Below are 20,809 nucleotides of genomic sequence, written 5' to 3'. Positions count from 1 at the left end.
AGAGTTACAACAGTCGTTCCTGGATGCAGAGCGTTATTGCTACAATACCTTAATTTTTATATTCGTGCTGCAGGCTTCCCTCGGAAGAGGTCGTGTGTAACAGCAACGTAGGTATCACAGATGTATCTGTGGCACTGTTTTTGAGCAACATCTCTGTGTCGTGAGTGTACACTGAGAATTATTGCATTTACAAATCCTCAGACGATGAAAAGGGGGGAAATTGCGTCCTTTCGCTCTGTCTGCACCGCTGTGGGAACACCACTGTGCCGTAGAGGCAAAAAGTCCCGGTGGACACAGCCTGTCCCTTGCAAAAGTGAAGTAAAACCGGCCATGGCGAGTGAAACCGCCAGCTAAAACACAGCTTGGTGTTTGTAGAGGCTTCCACCCCTCCAGATCTGCTGGCAGGGCCCTTCCCTCCCCAGGGCTCTGGCGGACACGGCTTTGGCAGCAGCAGGAGGGTGGCGAGCGGCCTCGAGCCCCCTGCTCCCAGCCCAGGGTCCCTTCCCTGCAGGTGCCCGGGGCACCCTGCTTTTACGTAGGCAGCGGGGATAGCAGCCTCCACTCGAAAGTACTTTGTGGGCTCCACCAGGTTTTGTAAAACGCTTGGTGGGGGACGGACGAAGCACCAAAAAGAGCTCGTTGTTCTGTTGGCAAACCTAGGAAATAGATGAACTTTTGGCAAATCGCAAATCCCTTTCTTTTATTTTAAATCCTCCTTTTCCTCCTTCCTCTGGAGAGTTTTCCCAACTCCTGACGGTTTTCATGGTCTGAGTGTTTTCTGTGACTTCTCTCAATTGCTCTCTGACTCTTAAAAAAGAAGAAAAAAAAAAGAGAGAAAAAAAATCAGAGGAAAACTAAACAAAAGAGCACTGAAATGGGACTTGGCCTTTGAAGTTTTCCATAGGATAAGCAGTCTCTATTTTTTCCCTCCCTGAATCTTTTTTCTTCCTCCCTCCCTCCCTCTTTCTTCTTCTTTTTTTTTTTTTTTTTAATATAACATGCCTTTGTGATCATTTTGTATCTGCAACCATGGAGCTGGTGACAGAAGAGGGAGGGCAGACAGAGCTGAAATCTAGATTTAGTCCCCCTCAATCTCAACCAGAAGGCATCTCCCAGCAACTGTCCCTGCTTCCAGAAGTGCAGAAAAAGACGATAGCCGTCTTTTGGGGACTCTTTGTGGACCTGACCTGAGAGCAACACGTTCACAGTACAGGAGAAAAGAGGGAGAGGGCAAAAAAAAAAAATGAAAAGGGGAGAAAGAAAAGCTCTTTGAGCAGTCACACACTGGCTCTTTCTTCCTGTAGGCAATCCGCTCCAGCTCCTGGCGACGTGTCCTGCACTATCAGATATCATATGACTCTTTATTTGGACTCCCGTTAGCAGTATGGGCCTGTTAGGAGTCTGTTTGTTTTCTTTTCCTTTCATTTCCTTCTCCCCAGTTCCCCCCGGTTTTACGTGCGTCTGTGTGAGTGTATTCCTTTTATAATCACTCTTTTTGTGCTGAAGCTTTAGAGAAAAGAAGAAGAAGAAAAAAAAATTATTTCCAAGGGCTGTTTTTAATCCTCTGCCAAAATTGGAGTTCATTGTAGAGTTGAAAAAAATAACTAACACCTTTCCTTTTTATTTCTCTCTTTTACCTCTTCCTCGTCCCTTTCTCTCACTTGTCGGTGTGTCCACACACACGTGTGTCTGTCCTTCTGGCTTTCCTGCCTTGGTCGGTGAAGTTAGGATGCACCTGTATCAGTCTCAGCAAGAACACAGAGCTGCCTATGGCTGCCCCTGCTAACCTGCGCCATTTGTTTCACTTCCGTAAACTTTTACCTGTTTTTTTATTTAATTTGGGCACTTTCTACTCGCTGACTTTGAAAAGCTGCTGGGTAGCGAGCCGTATGCTGGGCTTTTCTGCATTTAGGTGAGCAACGGGGAAGTTAGCGCCGTCAGAAAATGAAATACTGTGCTCCAGGAATACAGGATAAAGTCCGAGGTATAAATTAGAGCTGCTTCATGCGTGCCATCCACACAAGTTTGCTGTACCAGAACGCTGGTGCCTAATAATAGGACGGAAAGAGCCAGACAGCAACTAGGAATCGGAGGTGGATAGCCAAGTAGAAGAGCAATATTTATGATACTGAGTCACATTTTAGTTAAGCGAGATGACTTCTGCTCCTATTTGTGCTGGTTTTAGCAATGCATTGTTTAGATAAACACTGCTCGAAAACTTTTTACCTGGAAATGCAAAGTCACGTCAACACAAACACAATGAGTTGCCATAAAACATTAAATTGTTGCGAGAAAAAAGGTCTGTCTTTCCAAAACAGAGGTAATGTTTTGTTTTGATACTTTCCTATGCAATGTTTTCATTTCTGTTTTTGAACTAAGGATTTATTTTGTCAATTGTTTAGAATTGATTTCTAAAGGAAAAGGAAAAAAAATCCTTAAACATAATTCAAAATGAGAGGGTTGGGGCGGGGGGTGTGCTATTGAGATTGTTTGGGAGGAATTCAGTGTTTGTTTGTTTCATTTTTGTGCACCCTGAATTGTAATATACTTTGGCAAGCAAACCAGAAAATGAGCTTTTTACACTACTTTGCTCCCTCTGTAATTTCTTCTGTGTCTTTGTGAAACTCAGCGTTGTTTCCATCTGAATTTGGTACGATCGTCAAAGCTGAAATCCTGTTGGCTCTGCAGAGACACAAAGGAGTTAGTGACACTTTCTGTAAGAGGTGGGTGCTTTGGCTGGCCAGCCGTGCCACCACTCGCACTGCTCCGCCGCTGGCTGGGCTCGGGCCGATTGCCCCGCTCCAGGGGGAAGTACGTGTGTGTGTTGTTGCCCGTTTATACAGTTTGTACTGACACTCCTGTTAGCGTAGCTAACTATAGTCTATAAGTTTTAGCATTTCCTCGCTGGTGTATACTTAGGCTGGTGTACGGAAGCAGTCTTGTATGCGAGGCAGATACAGAGTACAGATTTTTTGTTACAAATCCAGGAACAACTGTAATTCGCTCATGCTGTTGAACCACATCTAGGTGGTGGTGTTTCTTTTTTCTTATCTAGCTGAGACACCTTCCCACTGAAACCAGTACAGGTTTTCCTGAGAAGGGGCTAATTAAAAACAGAGCTAGAACATCGGGATTTCGGGTGATCCCCTTGAACTGGACACCAGAAACCGCAACACACAGTGTGTGCTCTCTGTGGTGGCGTTGTTAGACATGAGTTGAGATGTCTCCTGCAACCTGAAACTTTATATTTATATGCCTCCAGATCTTTCAGAAAATTACCAGTGGACTAAAGTGTCACTTATTTACTCTCAACAGCAGATCCTTCCTTCTCACCGGTAATCTGAATGAGAAGGAAGAGCGTCTTTGACCTCAGACAATATTTTGAGGCTTCTTGCCTTTTCTCTCTTACTCTAGCAACTTGAAACTGGCTTTGTTTTAACATTTTGTGCTGAGGCACATTCGTGGTCCTGAGGCAGGAATTACGGACTTTGCTGGAAGAAATTTAGGTTTGAAATAAGTGTTACGAACATTTAAAAACTGCATGCTGTTCATGCATAGTACATTATGTTCCCTGCTACCATACGCGCGCTCCAGCCCTCTGAGCCTTCATAGCTGCCGATTTTTATTTGTGAGCTTGTTCTCGTAGCCACCCGTGAGTTCGGTCGCCTCAACAGTCAGCAAACAGCTCAGCGGCAAGGCTGAAGCTCGAGAGCTGTGGCCGTGCGAGGTCTTGCGGGTTTGTGGCCATTTCGGCAGCTTGGTGTTCGGCAGCTTTAGTGAAAGAAAAAAATGTGAAAGAAAAAGAGCTCTTCTCAAACTTCTGGGACTTTGCATCTTATTTCGAAGTTACTCTAAGCTCAAATAATGGTAAAACACATATCTAGCTACCTCGTTGCATAAATACGGTGAAGGGTCGCAGAAATTTTAAAGCTAAGTGCTGCAGTTAGGTTTCCAAGCGCAGCTCTGGGCTGGGCAGGGTAGGCCAGATCCGTTGCTAATGAAGTTTTGTTAGCATAACTTGGAATCGGTGGAATTGCACCAAAGTTGTGCTTTGACTTGGCTTAATTTCACAGCTTTCATCTGACTTTTTTTTCACAAGCCAGCCCAATCCGGATCTATTCAGTGCTTGGGAGGGTGATAGCCAAGGGACAAAACAGCTTGTCTAACACATGTCTCTTTAGTGCACCAGTGTGTGGCTCGTGGGGCCTCAGATGGGATCACCACGGCTAAGAGAAATACATTTTCCAGCGGCGTAATAAGTTGTCCTGTTGCTTCCCTGTGTCAGGGATCTCTAGTTCAGCACTCGGTGAAAACATCTGCCTGCAGAAGAGGTTTCCCTTTCATTTAACGTTTCATTAGTGCACAAAACTCATGTAAATCTGATGTGGCCAGTAGAAGGAACAAATTCAGGTTTATTTTTGCCAGGACGCATGTATTTATTCTGTGTCTGTATTAGTGTTATGGTGAGATGATATTTCAACCTAAACACCAATTTCAGTGGTTTACCACTAAAAAAGCTAGCTGAGTTGAAATGTCAAGGACTCATTCCAAGCTCAGAGGTGAAGCTTATATTATTTTGGAAAATATGAAGAAAGTCTCGGTTACTTTTTTCTTTTTTTTTTTTTCATGTGTGTTGGACAGTCACACTAAGACAGGAGCATTTTCTGGTTAACTAATTACTGAAACCCATTAATTTTTCCCCTCTCATTCTATTTTTAATTTTTAGTGTTTCTTCAATACAAAATTAAAATTATAAGGAGCTAATTTCCTTAAACTAATTAGACTTAGAATTTTAATCTCACAAAACCCAGGAAATTCCAAGCGATGTTTTTTTGTAACTCTGCCATGTTGCACATGCCTCTCTCCTCTTTGAAACCCTTGTATTGGCCTTCAAAAAATCCTGGGAAAACACTCAACACTTGCCTGAGCCAGCCTTGTCGGTCCAAACTCTCCTGAACTTCTGTCATTATTAGGCATCCAGATCCAGATTTTCTGATTTGAGCTCATCTCTTTTGAAAATAATAACATGGAATTTCCAGACATCTCTTTATATGAACTTAATATTTAAACAAAAATTAATAAATCTGAGTGATTATGTTTCCACTGAAGCCAGCAGAAGCAGAATCCACTTCCTCTGGGTAAAATTTCTCATGGCACTTTCCAGAACTTGATTTTTGCTTGGATAGCCTTTTCAGTTTTGACCATCTGAAGAGCAGTAAGTTAGTTACATAGGATATTCTTTATGTAGTCCTTTGAATAGAACCCATAAAACTCTGACCTGGTAATTTCAACTACATATCCCATAAAGCCTAAAGAGCTAGCGTGAGAAACAATTTTTTCCCCTCCTCCCAGAAAAAAACGGTTTTGTGATGATTTCTTTGGCCGGAGAATCAGGAAATACCAATGAAAACTGTGTAGGAAGATGCCAGAGTCTTCTTCAGTGAGATCAGCTGTTCTTTATATATTTTTTTATTTTTTTTTTTTTTGGTTGGTTGGTTGGTTGTGACTTTTTTTTTGGCTTGTTGAGATATATCCCCATAATCTTCAGAAGCCACAGAAAATTGTCAGTGCCACAATAACCCTATAAAGCTGGAAGGAGTAAAACAGAGCTCATCTGAGGCTGTCTTCCCCACTAATGATATGAGCCAGCAAGTTGGTTTTGCGCTTTAGTTTATGCTATTGCCTGCACGTTGCTGAAGCACCAGGGTGTACGCTGCAAGGCATCTTCCTCTCTGTTACTAGTCATTTTTTCCCTCCTGGTCCAGTTCTCCAACTTTTGTTTCCATGAAATTGTCACCAAATTCAGGGTGAAACCTCTGTCTGGAAAGCATGGCAGAATTGATGCTCTTAGAGTGTCTGCTGCTGATGCAGTTAAAAATGCAATCTCTCACTCAAACAAACAAAAAGATATATAGCAGAAAGCAAAAGGGAACATTTATTTTGAAGCCTCTTAATTTTGTGTTAACCTCATGTCAGACATTGTAAGACTGTTCTGATGCTTGCTTTGGAGGACTTTCAGGAAACTCTGTAGAGCTGCACAAAGCAGAAACAGAGACTGAGAAGCTCTCTTTTTTTCTGATCAAAACGAAATAATGTGCCAACAAATGATGACAGAAACCTGGAGAGCTGTAGGTGCTCCCTTTTGTCGGAGATATAAAATAGAGATTCAGACCGCCGTTAAAGATTGCATAATGTCCTGGCTAAATTTCAATTAAGGTAATTATATTTGGCCTCCTCGAATTCCCTCTGAAGTGTCAGTTGGGTACAGTGATATTCACTTCCTGGCCTGAACCGTATCATTATGGTGTGGAGCGTAGTTAAGCAGCTGCCACTTCCCGATCCGGGGACGGCTGCATTTCAGTGTTGAGCAAAGTAACCACCTTGGAATTTGGTCAGAACAACATTAGCAAACACTTCTCTCCCGTACCTTCATTTGTCTCACAATGTTTGTTAAAAAAACTGATGACCTGAGCCCCTTCCCTTGTGCAGCCTGGTGGTATTTGTAAGATTTATCTCCAGTTTGGAGAGGAGGAAACCGAGGCACGGAGATGTTGAGTGACTTTTCTCAGTGCACAGCAAGTCAGCATCAGAGCCAGGAAGATAACATGGGAATCCTGGATCCCAGTTCCATGCTGTAACCGCTAGGAAACACTACCCCTCCGAATGCAAGTTATTGTTATTAAGATGTGGTTTATCTTTCATGTGAGTTGCCATCTGTTATATTGCCTACTTGCTATTAGTTACGAAAGCTATTCACATTTTAAACTGTTTTGCATTCTCACAGCTACTTAAGTCCGCAGTAGACTTTTTGACAACAGTAACAGCACTTCTCATGTGAAAGTACTGGACAAATACTAACCCATGTTTTCTTAGTAAATTTTTGCAATGCCATAAACCCACGGTTAAAAATGAATTTAAACAGAGCTTGAAAAGTCCACTTACTTGGTACTGGTTCGTTCCATTTCTGTTAGTTGTACCATAGTTAAGACATGACTCTATTTTCTCATAGTTATGATGATGAAGATGAATTTCCAAATGGTAATTGAATGTAAATTGAGTCACTGATAACTCTATGTGTCTTGGGCCTAGCAGCTTTGTGGCTGCTAAGATCTTTCTAAGATGTAGTAGAAAAAATGTATTAATCTTGAGCTCTTACTGATGCTTCTGGGGACCTCAATGAGCCAAGGAGAAGTAGGTCAATTTTATTGGAGGCAGTCTGGAAAAGCCCTGAGCAGTCGCTGGGGCAAGGACCATAGCTGTGAAATGAGAAAAGACTCTTGAAAAATAAAAATTTCTGTGTTTTTCTCTCTGCATATGGATGGGTTGTAGGGGAACGCAATCACCATTTTTAAGACAACCAGAAAGCCCTGGCTTGGGAAGCGGAAACCCCAGCAAAAAGGGAGAAATATCCTTGTAGGTGAGGAGGGAAGGAGTTGTCCCAGAGTGTCCAACATGTACTAGCAGGTGGGAGCAATGGGTGAAACTGCCAAGCAAACTCAGAGGCAGCTTGGATGCTGGTGCCTTTTCATCTCTGAAGATGGTCAAGCAGCAAGGACCCTTGTGGTAGTCCTATCTAGTTCCCTTCATGTGGTAAAGCCCAATGCATTTATTAAAGCTCATATCTTTATCTTTCAGAAAGAGGTAATCTTGAATTCCTTAAGTAAAGCCTGACCGCTTATTTAAGTCAACTGTTCCAAAGTTTAATGTCTGTTTCATTTCTACTGAATCTGAATTTGTCGTGTAACTTCAGCTACTCCTTTGCCTGATGTATCAAGGGGCCCTCTACTGTCAGAAATCTTCTCCCCATACTTGGTATTAATAAACTTTGCTGGTCAGGCTGGTTGATGATGAATTTTTGACAGCCACGGTACAGTGTGAAGGTATGGGATACTAACTAGTGGAATTTGAAGTGAGATGTGAGGGATTATTGGTGTCAGAAGAAATGGCAAAACCGAGAAGAGAAGCCATATGCAGAAACAGTGTTGTTTTTTTTTTTGTGAGGTGAGGCAGAAATGAAAAAAATACATGAGAAAAGGTGAAGATCCAGCTATAAAGAGGGAAAGAGGCAGGAAAATAAGAGCAAAGGTTTTCAGAATAGATACAGAGAATAGTGTGAAGAGAGAAGCATCATAAAGCTATTAAAATACAGTAAAGAAACAAATGTAGTCTGTAATGGTCAATAAGGTCAGGACAAATGGGGAATACCAAATTATGTTAAGAAAGTAACAAAAAGTAAGTGGTAATTCACTTTGGGTAGTAGGGACTAATGCTTCTCAGTCAGTGGGTAGTTTCCTATCTCACAGGAGGCCACCAGGCTTAGCTCATTATGGCTTTGAAAATGTACTGCTTAATCTTCATGTTAGTGAGGGGCTGGTATGGTTTTAAAGGGTCTGAACGCATTCAGGCTCTGTGAAAAAGACTGGCCAAATTTTCTGCCCAAGGCCCCTCTGTGTTCAGGATTAAAACTCCAGTGTTCAGGGCATAACGAAAGGGAGGCCTAATTAGGCAAGAGAAAGCTCTTCGTACATACATAGCTATTTTTTTTTCTAATGACAGAGAAACAAAGAACAGGGTAAAACTTTCTGAGGGTAACTGTACTTTCGGTTTTCTCAAGTTCCCTCTATCCCCGTCAGCCTCCTCTGTAACGGGACCGCTGCTCACACCAGGGACTGTAGCATCACGGGTTGGACCCATTCCTCAGCCCAGTGCCCTCGCGCCGCACAGCCTTGGACAAGTCACTCAGTGCCCTTGTTCCAAGGTGCTCCAAACCACCCTGAAACTAGCCAGTGGTTTCCTGCCTCAGGGGCAGCTGAGAAGATTGGATCAATATGGCCTGTAAAATGCTACGAAGCCATTAGGCGCAAGCAGTAAGGTTGCGTTCACCTTTGGTTTTCACATACCTCAGTATAAAGAGCTCTTGCATCTTCACCTCAAATTTTGTGTCGTTTCTCTCGTCTTCCTTCACCTCTGAAATAATTCTGGTAATGCTTGTCACTGGTGCTACAAAAGTGCCGTGTGTGAGTGTAATTAATTCTTTTCACTTTGAAGGTATTAGTGTTCTCTCCTCAGATCTTGATAAAATCCTCTGGCCAAGGTAAAATTCTGGTCGGTTTCTATTAAGAAAAAAAATAAATTTTTCTAAAGGACTTAGGTTTTCTTTTCAAAACACATGCCAACTCCTAACTGATCTGGGAAAACAGAGTAAGACAAAAGATAATTTCTAAGTTGCCATTGTAGGCCAAGCACTGAAATGCTGCCAATCTGGACCAATCAGAGTTAGCTTTCAAGAAGATACATGCTTTTGTCGTACACTTAAAGATGGGGAAAAAAAAAAAAAGCCAGCCCTTCAAACTGGTTTTGTGTAGCTGACTTGTCACTGATTTGAATGAAGTCCATGGAAGTGAACTCCACCACACTCACTACTTGCTAGAAACACTTCCCTGGGTATTCTTGTTGATTGATGGATCACTGAGGGTTGTATTCTGACATCTTTCAAACAAGGCTATCCCCTTGCATTTGTGCAAGAAAAGAAAAGGAAAAAAAAAATTACTCAGAAGGAGAAAAAAGCAAAAAACTGTTGGAAACATGAAAGTCATTTCTAAAGCCATTTCTGCCTGTCACTGGTATGAGAAGAATTTTCATTCTCCTTAAGGCTATTTAAAATATACTTTGGGGCTAAAATAACAGAGAAGATGATCCAATCCATTCTCAGCCCTGAAACCACAATGGGTAACAGATCCTCATTGCCACATCTCATCCAATGAGATAGCTTACTGGAAGAATTGGTCAAGAAACTTCATCACTGATTGCAAAAAAAGAAAAGTAAAAAATAAATTAAAATGTTCTCTTTCCCTTTCCTCTCACTCTTTTCTTCAAGGCAGAAAAAAAAATGTTTTTATTGTTTAATCAAAGATAACTCTCAGTTTCAGTTGCTTCAATTTCTGTGAAATTTAGTTTTCCTTTTTTTTTCCTGAGATTAAATACCAGAAAACTGTGAAAGCAGTTAAAATTTTCATTAAAATTTTGCATTTTTAATTTGGTATAGAAGGTTGTTCTCTCACTTTTTGCTGCCCTCCTGCCTCTCTTTTCCATATTCATGCACAGACTCCTGGCTGACTCTGAATGGCACTTAACCGCTACACTCATTAGAATGAGCAAGTGGCAGCTCCATAACTTTGTTGATTTAAGGTGAGATCATGGTAGGGACCACCCTGGATTCTGGAAATCACACTGCTTCTTGAAGATATTCTTTGTGAAGCAAGTAAGGAAAATGATAGCATCACTTCTAATCAGGATGAATATCATTGCAGTCAGCAGTAGGTGTCGCAAGCTATATGGGTACATCAGGGATCTGACATTAAAACTCTTGTGTACATAATGTTTCTGTCAGTCATGCACAATCCCCAATTTCTCCGTTTTGGCTTGTTTTCCACATTAGGACATCTTGGCACAGGTAATAAACCTACATTTCTTTCATTTATTAGAGAGATTACTTAAGGAGTTATGTATGTAGATGGCACTGATATTTGGAGTCATCCCTGATGAAAGACCAGCGCTGCTGGCATGGTCTGAGCTAACATTTATCTCCATGTTGAAGGCATGCTTTTTCTTCAAAGCATTCAAAGACAACAGTGAAATTAGGATGCTCTGTGATGATGAAATTAAAAGCTATCATTTTAGAATAAGTGTTGATACTGTTTTTCTGTCTACCTGTAGCACCTTTAGTACTCAGCTGAATGGTGGGAACATTAAGGAGGAAAACTAAATGTGCATTATTGACCAGATGGGTGCATCTGCTTTGTTACTTTCCCACTGTTTTGTATTTGAGCTGTTTATTTTCAGTGTCCGGCTGTCAGTCATCACATGAAGTAGAAATGAAAGACTCTTCCCCTGCTATGAGACCTAAAGTCACAGGTGGACCAGTTTCCCTGGGTCACTCTGACATTTAGTTCTCTCTCCCCTAGTTTCTGTCCTCTCTAGGTACAGTTCTGCAATTGGGATTGCAGATGAATCTACTTCCAAGAAATGCAGACAAAAGAGAGACAGAAATTTATCTCACTGGGATTAGAGGAAGCCTTGAGTGATCTGACCCAGTCAACAAACATCAGGAAGCATTGCTGCTTGTGGAAAAGTAAATGCTTCGTTATTGCTGTTAGACAGATCCACCTCCATAAAACACCTGGAAGTGGTCCACAGACCACAGACAGAATGTCACTGAGGTTGATTTTTTCAAAAATGAGGAGAGAGAGCAGATTTTAGAGATAAATTGATTATCAAGTAGGGTGAGGAAGTAATCTGTCACATCCGAGTCTCATGTAGAAACCAAGTATGTTATAGGGCGATGTCCCTTTCATTGGATGTTGACCACTGTAGGGGGAAGGACATCGGATTGCCCAAAGCATTACTTTGATGAGAGGAGCTCACAGGAGAGATATGTTGCTTGTGGCGAGGCTGAAGGTGAATGAGGTAACCACAGAGTGTGCTGCTACGGATGTGGATTGTGGGAAGCACTGCTAATAGAGGGGGCAGCTGGTTGGATTGAGCATGGCAGCACCAGGGACTAGCTATTCTCTTTCACCATCCCAGGGTGAGGTTAAACCTGCTGCTAGTAGTAATGGAGAATAGTTGATACAGATCAGACTCGGCCGAAGTAACAGCATTGGCATCAGGAGTAGAAAGTTTTACAGATTTCTGTGTGTGCACTTGCTACTGGTGTTCCTGGTGGGTGGCTGAATCATCCTGATGGCATTCAACAGGAACCAGCTGCTGAGAATATTAAAATGCAAGCATTTATTCCTCTAGAGAGACAGTAGCATCTGCAAAGTTTTCCTGTCTTGATGGTACAGATAATCCCAGGGAGTATTCTCTAGTAGTTTTTAACTCTCAATTCATTTATGCATTTTCTTTAAAGCCGTACGTGCTTTGTGTCTGCTCAGAGAGGCAAGTCTAGTCTTAGATCTGAGGCCTCAACAGGTCCCAAGCAGGTAGTTCCCAAGCCCTCTGCTCAGGCTGAGGAACCTTATGTGCAAAAAAGAAGCTGGGCTTTCCCTTCTTCTTCCCTCTCCTCCCGTGTTTTGTTCTGTTGTTTTTTTTTTCACCCTCCTTTTCTCAGGAAGGACATCTTGGAGGCAGGTGTGCAACAGAGCAGGAGTCCTCTGCCGTGCCCCAGTTCGGTGACTTGCCTATCAGTGTGAGGTTTGGCTTAAAATTCATCGTGACAGCAATTGTAAGAAATAGTAAAAATTGCAAGAGTGATTTACTGAGCTAATAGATGAGGATGTTGAGCATACACCCATTGTGGTTTGTATTTGCTGTCGTTAACCCCGTCAGGAACAGGGAGTACTCAGCACCCCCCAGAAGCAGGCTCTGAGTCCAACAGCCGTAATACAGAAACTCATAACCAGCACATCTGAAGGAAGGGAAAAAGAAGATAGTAGCAACAGTGGGAAAATAAGACGACAATTTCTCCTTTTAAGCCTTTTGCTCAGATCTGCACATCTCTTCTGCTTTCCTTACAACATGTTCTCATGCTAATAGTGTGTGAATTCACATGCTAACGGTATTCATAGGAAGGGAATGGCAGAGATTCTGCCCGTGACATATGATGTGAGAAAAGGTGCAGGATTGTTTTATGGGGAAAGGGAAACGCAGTTCTTACAAGTGCGGCTGCAGTGTTGGCACGAAGAGGAGAAACAAGCTGTAGTCAGCCAGAGCTGTGGCAAAAGCAAGGGTGGGGATTGTGAGCTTATTTAAAAGGCAGCATAATTTGGTGTGCTCATCCATGTAGCATTTTATGAAGGTATTTTAGCCTTTTCTAAATAACCTTGTGTGAAATACCTGCCTAACTGCAAGGCAGTGAATAGTTTGGCCCTGTTTCTCCAAGCTGGAGCACTAGCACATCTGAGTTAAAAGAACCAGTTCTCCCAGCACAGCAAACCTCCATTCCTGCGTCCACCTTTCATCATCCCCAGTCATCCTCAGAGCCTGGCAGGATGTGTCAACAAGTCAAGGTTTTGACAGGATCTTACAGACGCAACAAGAGAAGCTGCAAACGCTACTCTCCAGAGTTTATTGATAGCCTCTCTTGTGATGTGACAGGCCAAGGAAAGCTGTTGTAGGAGAGGTGACAGCAACGGCAGCACTTTATAGCCTTTCCTGATTTTAGCTTTGCCTTGGAAAGAGCTGCTGAAACCTCTTAGCGGTGTTAAGACATATAGTTTAATCTCAGTGAGGCATCACAGTGATGATGCATACATCAAAGACTCTGTTGTGCTTTCCCCTTTTTGTGTGAATTATGTTTGCTCATTTGTTTAAAAAAATAGCATAATGATTTCAATTTTAAGAGGCTTAAGCCCAAAGCTTTGGAAAGTCTTAACAAAGAATGATTTAATGAACTGGCTATTGTGTTTATTGTTATGCTCAGCTACTTAAGTATGTCATAGGCTCTGCAATACAAACAATTAATGGTCAAGCTTCTGAGCTCAAGTGCTAAGGTCTTCTGCTTTTAGAAAAGGAGAAGTAGCATTTGAGGTCTGTTCCCACTTAAGCAGTAGTGCAATAAAACTCCAGTGGATTTAGACTTAATGGCTTGGAGTTGGATTTGTTGTTTGTTTGTTGGTACAACAAAATAAAGTAGAACTTAATCCTGAATAAGAGCAGCACCAGGAAAAAAACACATCTCTCTTTTAAAATTGTCCCAGGCAAAATATATTCTTGAGCTTCAGTAACGCTGAAGATGTGAGTGAGTTTCACACCAGGACAGTAATGCCCACCAAACCTAGGGAGGGGTCTGATCCACACTGCATAATACTCTGAAAGCTCACGCTCTTAGACCTCAGGGCATCAGGTAGCTCTTAATGCAGCTCAGCTTATAGTATGAGATTGGTAAATTGGTATGCATTTTGAAAGCTATACAGCATGTTTCCCAACAACTCCTGGGGACTTGGATTCTCCAGTGCAATGTAGGTTATAGATATTCTTTAAAAAAGGATCAAATTTCTTTTTGTTGTAACTCAGTTTTATTATTTCTAGTGGGTCAGCTAACTTCAGCTCTAAGTAAAGAAGATAGGAAGCTTCACTTTCCTTTAATGCTTCTGTATTTTGTCATGGGTACTTCACGTCTTCTGTTTTCACTGCTTGTCTGCACTTCATATTTACCAATGCAAAATGATAATGAGGAGATGGGGGTTAAAAAGAAATAATGAATGTTTGGAGCTGTTTATTGTCCTCAAACAGCACGATCCTCCAGGGCAATAGCCCCCACGTAGTCTAAGCAGGCAGCAAAGAGAAATCTGGGCAAAGAGAAATCTGGACACAGCTTCAGCCACTAAGAATGAAGTCAGAGCTACGATAATAAATTCCATCCTGAGAAGAAAGGAAAGTCAGAGGCTGCCAGTGGAGCAACTGACTTGGAGCTATCTGCGGAGCTATGACTTGGTTCTCCCTTTGCCATGCTGTGGCTGAAATCAAACTACGTCTGGGAGTTATTTACCTCTCTGGCCACAGGAAAATGGCAAGCCTGAAATTCCCGTCATTGCTGTCTGCACAGCAAGCGCTGCCCCATTTTAACCTCGGGATACTGTGACACCTGACTGGTGAACTGCACTAACACTGTGGTAAATATCGTGATGGTGATTGCTGCTGTGTTATGTTTTATTAGGAATGCTTTATGCAACTATTTGGGTCAAGCCCTCTGCTTTCTCCACTCGAGTCCAGCCAGTGGTTGTTTCCCCTGCCTGCTGTCTGTTCAGTCAGGCTGCTCGCAGTATCCTGCCCGCAGCCTTTTGTTCTTCAGCTTCCACTTTGTGGGTGAGAGGAATGACCAGCAGTCACTGTGAGAGACAAAACTGAAGGAGCTGGGAGTTCAAAAGTTGCCTGTTTCAGGTCATTATTGGTCTCTCTCTCTCTAGCTGGGAAAAGGAAATGTAAACTCCAGGGGAAGCACCATTGCAGGTGTTTGGAATTTAGCACATCAGATGTGCTAAATGTGTGAAAGTTTGTTAAGGCCCTAAACAAGGCAAATGGAGGGGGGAACTGAAGACCAGGGCACAATCGTGTGTTTGTCACAAGATGTTTTAGGGAGATCTGAGTGATCCTTCGCAGAGGACTGAAGGATCCAGGAGTCATGGAACCGTTTTTGGCTCCTTGCAGTCTCTGATGTCCAAGTGCACAGAACACGGTGAACAAAAAAAGAGCAGTCAAAAAAGACACCTCTTCTCTCATATTTTTTCTGAAAAACTCAGTCACCCTATAGGGTAACTTCTGCATTAATAGCTTTCATTTCCAGCCGCAAGCAGTAGAACCACAAAGATAGACATTCATTTAAAGATTATGAAGACTTCATTATTTTTAGAAAGTTCATCACAGCGCATTTACAAGAACACTGTAAAGTATTTTCACAAATTAAACCTAAGCAGTTGTCAAAATAAATGAACAAAGTATGCTCTGTGATGCTTTATCCTTTATTTATTTATATTTTGTATTGTCTGTTCAAGTGTTTGCTAATTTGAAAAATTCAGTTATTTGTGATAGGTCAGCATCCTAGCTGTTAGCTTGAATTAGCAAGATTGTATTTTTTTTTTTTCTGACTAGATACACTCCTAATAGCAAAAGTATTAGCTGAAAGACATTTATGTTTGGGCTGGAAGACTGTGGTCACTAATCCAAAGGATTATTCCATGAGGCATTATCCTAAATGAATGTTTTCCCGAGCTGCCTGCTCTCTAAAAGGTCATGTCACTTCTGTGCTAGACTCTGCATCGAGCCACATTTCAGTGTTTGCAGGAGGAGAGATTCCAAAAGAAAGTGACGGAGGTGGCAGAACTGGGTGACATGTGGTAGGCATGTCAGCGAAGGGAACGGCATGCCACACACCTGCTTTGTGGCTCTGCCGTGCCACAAGTTAACATTTTGATGAGCAATTTCCATTCTGTTGTTTTCTCTCAACACATGGGGTTCAAAAAACAGTTAAAAGAAAACTGTACCCATTTGCTCATCCCAGAAGCCTGCAGATTCAGAAGTCTGCCAGATTAATTTTCACATATACAGTATTTCAGAGTTGAAATACACAGAGGAGTGCAGTTTATCTTTTGAAACTATAGTGTGATGGCTAAAGAAAAATAGGTGTACATTGCTCTAACTTCATGAAAAACCTCTGCTTGACAGTTTATAATTGTCAAAAAAGAATATTTTTTTTTTCTGTAGTCAAAACCTTCTGAAGTTTCTCACGTCTAAATAATAATCATGAATACTGACCTCTATAGGAAGATTTTTTTCTCAGCAGCTGTATACAGAAATTAAAGAAGCACAGCAATCTTTCTGCTGGCTGCACATCTGTAAAGAACCTGCTTTTAAAAGAGCTGCCTTTAAAGCACCGCTATGATGATAGAATATAATCACAGAATCATAGAACCACTGAACAGGTTGGAAGGGACCTTAAAGACCATCCAGTTCCAACCCCCTGCCATCGGCAGGGATGCCACCCGCTAGATCAGCTTGCCCAAAGCCCCATCCAGCCTGGTCTTGAACACCTCCAGGGATGGGGCATCCACAGCTTCGCTGGGCAACCTGTTCCAGTGCCTCAATAATCTATTGATCTGCTATGTTTTAACTTTTCATTTTTGCCCATACTTGCTCCTTAACACTCTCTTTGCGAGGGGAGGGAATGGAGAATGACTGCAGAATTTCATGGGCATGGGTGCAAGAAGTGATGCGGGTCTCAGAAACATTGTTACTCTGACCATGTATGTTAGTCAGGAAAAAGCTTGCCCTTTGCTAGTTTACCCTGAGAAGTAACTGTCATATGTCAGAGGAGAGAATTAGACTTGTATTTTCTAGTTAAACCTCTAATCTGATACTCATATAGCAGATCTTGTAGCAAATTTTGGCTACTGAAAATTTTCTGGCTAGCGGTAGGCCTGTATCTGTGTAATTGGAAAACAGAAGAGATTCTCTCACTTTAATCTGACGCTTATCTCCATCCTCCTTAAGGCAGGAGAAAAGCCAAGGGATTTAGCATCTTCCTTCTTTTCTTGCAACCTACTGAGACTAACTATGGTTAGAAGCTCTTCTTGATGCATTTTATAGCAGGATGTCCATGCTGCTAGAAGCCTTTTGTTGCTGAAGTTTGAAGCATTAAATCATTCAATAACCCCTTATTTTTGTCTTCCAGGAGAGCGTCAGCTTGTAAAAAGTGACATGATCAACACATAAGTCAGCCTTTGACATGCCCTTTCACCCGCTGATCATGTTCATGCACTCACTACTAGAGCAGTTTAAAGGTTTTCAGTGACCTTTTAAAAGAGGTAATTTCACCGGTCCCTTTCAAGGGGTTCACTTGATTATATATCAGTAAAGAGAGATGGTATTTGAGAATGGTTGATACGCTTACAATTTTTGTAAGCAAAGACCTTGACGAGTTGCTCCACAGTCAGTCTCCTTGGGCTAAAATTTCAACCTATTACATGGGGATTTAGCCACTCATTTCCCATAAACATCAATGGGAGTCATGTGGCTAAATCCCTGTGCAACACATTGAAAATGTATTCCCTTATGTTTAAACTCATTTTGATGCAGATGCTTTCTTCTGCAGGAAACAAGTGAAATGAAGAAGCCATTCATTTCTTTCATTTGTCTGCACCAAATCACCAAACCCCCAAATTATCTTCCCTTCTGCCTAGGTACCAGCGTATCCCACAGGATGTGCTGAATCTGTGTGTGACACTAAGTTAAGAGGGCAAGCTTCAAGACATTAGGACAATGGATGCTAATTTGTATTTATTACCTACTCATGTGTGGAAAAAATTGGGCGGATGACAGGCTGTCCCTTCACCCATGAGAACAAGATTTCTCATTTCTCTCAATTCTCCATCGTCTGCTGTATTACATATTAAAGGAGGGACCACATGCTGCTTTTTGTGGATTTAACTAGTGATCTTTGGCTGCAAGTTACAGTGTAGGATCTGCTCTTGGTTGATGTGGCTTTGCCGTACTCTCCCACAAGCTTAATGGATCTGCTATGATCACAACATGGAGATCGTTCTGCTTTATTAAATTCCTTAGCGAGGAGGAGGAGGATCTTTTAGGCCAATTGTTAGAGGGAGGAAAATGAAGGGCTATCAGGATGTAGGCACAAATGCAAATATACTATTTCGAAATCATCGGGCATGATTTTCAATAATGGCATGTGTGAGTTAAGATGCAATTTTGTGCCCGAAAAGAATTGTGTTCATAATAAATGGCAGGTGCTTTTAAAGCATTTAAATATTGCATTTGCTATTTCCACCTGCACACCAGGTAACTGGGTATTAATATGCTCCTAGTTGAGCCCATGATTCATTGCAGGTGCAGTGCTCTGGAAATCAAGGATTGCATTGAGGTCCTGATGAAAATCATGCCCTCAGGCACATCTGATCTCCATTTTGATCAACAAGCCAAAAATAAGACTTTTACTTCAATTACAGTTCATCTGATTTTGAACTTAATGATGCAACTCGAAGTCTATTGGCTTAGCTCCTGAGACCCAGGAAGGAGGATGTCTGGGACCTTGTCTATTCAGTGGAATAGAGGTTCCCATTAAATTCACTCTGATCTCATTACATGTCTTTTATTTGGTCAGAAGCTCTATTTTTGCTCTTCCTGGCCTTATTGAATCTGTTGTTGATTCATTGTGCAGACTTGGTATTAATGAAAAAGACTGCCTCACTCAGGTCTCTCCGGAGGGTGAGATTTTCCATAGCCCTGTGTCTGTACAACACGTTGGAAGCACAGACTCCGATGGCTTGCCTTGTGAAACTAGATTCGAGAGCAGCTTTATTAATAGGCTGATGAGATGTACCAGCTTGGCTAGGCTGTCTGCCTCCATAATGAGCGAGGGCTGTATTTTACTTACTTTAACGAACAGAAAAATCCTCAGTTATGCCTTTCCTGTCCCCCTGCTCTCCCTGCTCCACATTCCCATTTCAAAGACCTCTTTCAAGGTCTCTATTATCCCAGCTGCCTTTAGGTGTCACTCGAAGCTTTGGGTTCCTCCTGTTCATCCAGCCCTTTGTGTGCTTAGCTGTGCCCTGCCCTGCCATTCAGCTGCACTGGCAGATGGGGACCCCACTGGTCACCCCCCATCTACTCAGTTCTTGACAGCCCCAGTTGTCCACACTCGCCGCATGTTTTCTGTTGCTAATGGAACATTTTTATTCACAGGGTTGGTGCAGTTTGGTGGTTAAGTAGGGCACTTAGTTGAAGAAATGAAGGTAATTCATTTCAGTAGCTTTTCTCATTCGAAGGAGTGCTTGGTGTCGAAGGCTGGGTCCGTATTGCCAGATTTGAAACTCCACTGCAGGAGAGCACCGTTGTCCTAAAATGTGTAGGGGATGGTAGACCTGTATTTTTAACTTTCACAGGAGTGGAAGGGCTGACTTCTGTCCTGCTTTTGTCAGGCACCGTCAGGCTGTCCTAGCTCCCTCAGCTACTAGACTTCAGGAACTGTTAATCTGGTCTTTTCCGTTTTGAGGCTGATCTGAACATTTTTGAGTGGGCCAAGTACTTTCTTGGCCTTCTGACTAAGCTTGGGTCGCTCATATGGTAAATCATTAATTTGGAGACTATATTCTGCCTTTGCTGGGAGTTAAGAATGGTGTTCTAATAGCTTCCTTCCATCTGGAACAGTCATAAACCAGATGGATAAAGGATTGGCACCACTTATTTTGACTCTTTACCCAATTCACCCTGTATAAAGGGACCTTGCAGTATTTCCCAGACAATTGTTGCGTGTATCCAGAATCACAAGTGAAAAATATCAAGATCAGATGTGTGGGCTGCCATTTGGGGAAAGTTTTGGAGAGGTGAGCAATAAAAATTATCCCTTCCTTTAGCAATATTTTGTTGGAGATCATCATTAGGAGCCATATGCGAGATGGCTTTGTATCTAAGAATTATTTGAAAATTTAATTGTCTAATTTGAATTCCAAAGATTGGAGCACCTTGGGTTAAGCCAGTTCAGTGCAGGATTTATTTCTTGAACAGAATGGGAAGAGGTAGGTTTCCAAGGTTGCTGTTTACAAAGATCTTGGCATCTTGTCTTACTGGATCCATTCTCTTCCTCCCTGTTTTCATGAAAATAAATTCATCACACTGCATTTCATTGCATTCCTTTAATACGATTTAATAAAAATTAGAATATTATGAGAGCCTAAAAGTTGCACCTATAATTATTTACTTGGGTAAATTAAAATTATTAATATTTTCATTACAGAATGGCTGGAAGGAAGCAGTTGTTGCAAATAGCATATGTTGTAGGAGAAGATTTCCATTTATAACGTCTCTTTAAAGAACTGGTCTTTGGCCCGGGCCCACGCTGTAGTGTTTAGGAATTGTTTCAGAAACAGTATGGTAGCCTACTTTATTTTTGCTTAAAGAAATGCAAAAAAAAAAAAAAAAAAGATAATCCAGGGGAAGACTGTAAAACTCAGGTGGCAAAATAAAAAGATTCACAGAGGCTTCTTAAGCAGCCCAGAGGAGAGAGGAGTCATGGAGACATGCATTGCACAGTGCAGGAATGAAGGGTCAGCATGCCTACATGGGCAAAGGTGTAGGAGGCTGTAGAAGCTGAACAAGTGCTTTTCCTTAAGCATAAGTCTAAGCAGAGCCATCAGAAAGGTTGATAAGCCTCCAATAAAAGTTACAGAAAAAAGGACTCAACAGTGACTGGAAAAGAAAACGCATAGAAAGAGGTTCTGCACTTATGCTTGGGAGTCTGAGGGGGAAAGGGCAGGGCTACTATTAAAGAAGAGAGGAAACATTACAGGATAGGAAG

General features: G+C 41.9%; 1 protein-coding gene and 1 long non-coding RNA gene across 2 annotated transcripts in view; one reads left to right on the top strand and one right to left on the bottom strand.

Annotated features, from left to right (window-relative positions):
* Positions 1–20,809, top strand: part of LOC310892228 (uncharacterized protein) — a 421,439-nt gene that overhangs the window by 367,452 nt on the left and 33,178 nt on the right. The gene's annotated exons all lie outside the window — the stretch shown is intronic.
* The window catches only part of LOC310892232, a 35,107-nt gene that overhangs the window by 979 nt on the left and 13,319 nt on the right, over positions 1–20,809 (bottom strand). The window contains exon 1 of the long non-coding RNA XR_014577977.1: positions 49–20,809. This exon is cut by the window's right edge and continues 13,319 nt beyond it. This is a non-coding gene — a long non-coding RNA (uncharacterized lncRNA). The remainder of the gene's footprint in view (positions 1–48) is intronic.

This window comes from Anser anser (genome assembly GCF_964211835.1).
Source record: "Anser anser genome assembly, chromosome: 1".
Taxonomy (NCBI): Eukaryota; Metazoa; Chordata; class Aves; order Anseriformes; family Anatidae; genus Anser; species Anser anser.
Note: the sequence above shows the minus strand (reverse complement) of the source record. Positions and strands in the feature narration are given on the sequence as shown.